Raw genomic sequence first — 4,266 nt, 5'->3', positions numbered from 1 at the left:
GTCAAACACGAATGTAATTATATTTTACGATTGTAGAATTATTAATTGCAATAAAAGCTGTGATTTGCGTACCTACTTTTTTATATTCAAAGATACCTACTTAGTTAAATTATACTACCCCCTGTCTTCTCATCACGCGGGAGTGGGTGATGGGTGATATGAACAGTGTGAACACACCAAGAGGCAATCTATTAGAACATAGAATAGGTACTCTTTATCACTCTTTGGGACACCTCAAAAAGCTTAGAGAAAAACAATTTATTAAAACGATAGAGACAGACAACTGAGACAACAGGGGTTCTTATCACTAAAGATGAAGATCTTCCGGACAATCGTACCAATAAACAATACAACACAAGTCACAATTAACATATCAATGCACCTAATAATTTCTTATTTTCCAAAGTCTAAGAAATACATAAAATAATCGCCTAAAATTTTTTGGTAAGGTGTAAGTATTGAACCTTATACTTACAAGAAGATATACTAGGTATAGGTAGGTACCTGACGTGGTTTCCGTCCGAGTTGGAGGGTCAAATGTGGCAGGTAAAGCTAAGTAGATGAAGTCCATCCGCGTAAGTAACCAAGCAGAATACAACCGGAAAAGCAGTAAAATAAGATGTTCTACACCAGTAGCAAAAAAGTTTCCTCAAAATACCTATGTGCTTAACGTCGGTAAGTCCTACGTCGCTACAAAACTTATAGATCTTAAACTACAATAAGGAAATTCACTCTTCCTGAATGTACCATTGTATCTACCTACAAGTTGTGCCTTGCCAGTCACGGTCACACAAAAACAACAGCCATCGGGCGTGACATCGATCTATATAAGTACCTAATTACTGTAAAACCCATCATTCTCGCTGTACAGAGTGACAGAGCATTCGTTATGTTTCTCGCACTTCTTTATTCTTTAATTATTCATCAAACAGTGACCTTTGCTAATCCATATCACAAGTATCCATACGCGTTTCTACTAGACATCGGTAACGAAGAAGTACAAACGAATTCCAAACAGTTCAGAGTGTCTGTGCCTGGTGGTTCATTGGCTCTAAGGTATCCAGCGACCATAGAAGGTGATACCATAGCCCATGTAAGAGTCACTGGAATAGATTTCGACAATGACTTAAAAGCGAGTATCGTTGATGGTGGACCTGGCTACAAGTACGTTGTTATTGTGTTTATGGGCAATCCAGATAAGGCGTACGATGCTGTAATTACCGTGTCAACTTTGGATGATGAAAGCATCGACGTTGAAGATGTGGGTCAAGCAGGAACTGGTGAAGTAAAGGCAAGTTATAAAGTTGTAGAAAGCGGAGAAGATTCCAATGATCGTGCGGAAACTCAAAAACATCAAATTGGTCGCAACCATGAACAATTACCGTCAGCGTCAAACTTTTACGATTCTGCGGAAAATTCGGATGTAGATTCCAATGATAGTGCGGAAATTGAACAGCAAAGAAGTGATGGAAGCCACGAACAATTACCGTCAGCTTCCAACTTTTACGATTCTGCAGAAAATGTAGAAGTGAATGGTAAAGAAGATGAAACCGATTCAGATATATACTTGAATAGTGGTGAAGCTCTAAGAAACGAAGAAGATGCAAGAGTCAACAGTGATGATGCTGAAGATGTACAGGATTATGCCGAAACGAACGACCGAAAGGAAAACAACGACTACGACGATGCATCGAAAGCAGAGAAATACAGTGTTAAAGAAGATTATGATACCGACGAAAATCAAGCGCCGAGTTATTTAGATAGTAATTCATATGACAAATACAAGAATTTAAGACCGCATTTTTATAATTATGCAGTGGCCCAAGCCAATAATGCAAATGAAGTGGATTATAACGATGACTTTAAAGGCAATGTAGTATATGCCCCAGAAGATCCTGTGGAATTGGACCAGATGTTCAATGATGAAGAAGTACATAACGATAGGGAGAAGTTTAATAATTATGCAAATGATTATTCTGCTATCGCTTACTAACTTATTAATTAGTACAAATAAATAAATGAGTCGCTTCAAACTCGGGTAAATCCATCTATCAGATTATGCAATTTTGGTATTAAGAAAAGGTAATAGCGTAGATATTTGCTGAGAGGCTCGAATGGATTTACCCGAGTTAGAAGTTAAGCGACACGAATGTTCTTTAAGATGTAGTTAATGTACATAAGTCAAATAAATAAGTAAGTATTAATTTGAATACAGAATTGCGTTGAGAGCTGTTTTTATTATTATTATTATTTGGAGCCTGTCGTGTCCCACTGCTGGGCAAAGGCCTCCCCCCAACCTCTCCACAAATCCCTGTCAAGTGCTATGTCTGGCCACTCCTTTAAGAAGGAGTCTAGTTCATCCCGCCATCGCCGGCAGGGTCTGCCAGGTCCCCGATTTGAGTTTTCGGGCTCCCACTCTGAAGTGATTTTGCCCCACAACTCATTCGGCATTCGGCAGACGTGACCAGCCCGGTTTTTATTAATTATAAAATATTAATAAAATATGAAGGGCTACCAAAACTGACCGTAGCCTTCCATATTTTAGGACAATTATTTTTCCTGAAGTAAGTACGTAAGGTATGTACTTATAAGACGAGGACTAAACAAGGTGTATTGTAAAATGAAGGCAATTGTGGAGTGGAGACAGTCAAATGGGGTAACTCGTCCTATGGTAGGTAATTCTTTAAATTAGCTCTACATATAGAGTATGTGCAGAAAGAGTAGAGTCGTGGAATTTAAGGGAACCAATACATGATATGACTCTATCCGCACGTTCATAATCAAAAATTGCTGTCTAATGACTCTACTTATGCATGAAGAAGGAGAGGTCCCGGGTTCGAATCCTGGTAAGGGCATTTATTTGTGTGTTTATCACAAATATTTGTTCCTAAGTTATGGATGTTTCTATGTATCTAAGTATTTAATATATAGCATTTTATGTATATATATACATATACATATATCGTCGTCTAGTACCCACAACACAAAGCCTTATTGAGCTTACCGTGGGACTAGATTGATATGTGTAAAATTGTACTATAATATTTATTTATATATTTATTCGTAGTTACCCCATTTAACAAGGAACTAAATCAAAAATCAAAAAAATATCAAAATATATTTACTGTAGGTATATTTTGTATAAAGATTTACTGAATCGGATTACATGAATATACCGGAATATATCGGATTACATCCCAAGTAGCACAGATAGCTCTATAACTACTCACTTTTAGTTCTATCTAACGCTCTGTGCGTATTAAGACACTTATAAGAGCACACTCGTGGTCCTACAGCTGTAAGTATAATAGATCTCAGTGATATTTATATAGCTTAGGGCTGATTAAAAGCTGCATTACGGCTCTGAAAACTACCATTAATACGCAAAGAGTGATATAAAGGTATATTGGCTACGACCCTATACAGCTTTAAGGGTTATCAAATGCTTTAACCGTTATAAGGTCTGTTTAGTGGATAAAATTACGCCATGTGCTGTATAAGGAGGTAATTGTGGACTTTTATTACGTTGACTTATTAAGGGAGCACAAGTGAACTATTATGAAGCTAATAGACGTATAATGGAACACATGTGGCACATAATACAGCTTGTCGCTTAACATGTTTACCACTAAGCAGCTTTTATTACACTGACTTTTAAGGGAGCACGAGTGAACTAATATGAAGCCAATAGACGTATAATGGAACACATGTGGCGCATAATACAGCTTATCGCTGAACGTGTTTACCGCTAAGCAGCTTTTATTACGCTGACTTTTTAAGGAAGCACGAATGAACTATTATGAAGCCAATAGACGTATAATGGAACACACGTGGCGCATAATACAGCTTATAGCTGAACATGTTTACCGCTAAGCAGCTTTTATTATTCTGACTTTTTGAGGAAGCACGAATGAACTATTATGAAGCCAATAGACGTATAATGGAACACATGGGGCGCATAATACAGCGTATCGCTGAACATGTTTACCGCTAAAGCAGCTTTTATTTCGCTGACTTATTATAAGGGAGAACGAGTGAACTATTATGAAACCAATAGACGTATAATCGAACACATGTGGCGCATAATACGGCTTAGCGCTGAACATGTTTACCGCTAAGCAGCCTATTATACTACCATTGGGACTGTCTGCATAGCGGCTGTTAAAACGTTCATAAGATGCCTTATAACTGTTTAGAGGTTCACTAGTGTATCGAAATAACGACTTGGACTTTATAGTGGGATATATAACAGTCGTATGCTGCATA

The sequence above is a fragment of the Cydia fagiglandana genome, chromosome 20 (genome assembly GCF_963556715.1).
Source record: "Cydia fagiglandana chromosome 20, ilCydFagi1.1, whole genome shotgun sequence".
In the NCBI taxonomy this organism is placed as follows: domain Eukaryota; kingdom Metazoa; phylum Arthropoda; class Insecta; order Lepidoptera; family Tortricidae; genus Cydia; species Cydia fagiglandana.
Note: the sequence above shows the minus strand (reverse complement) of the source record.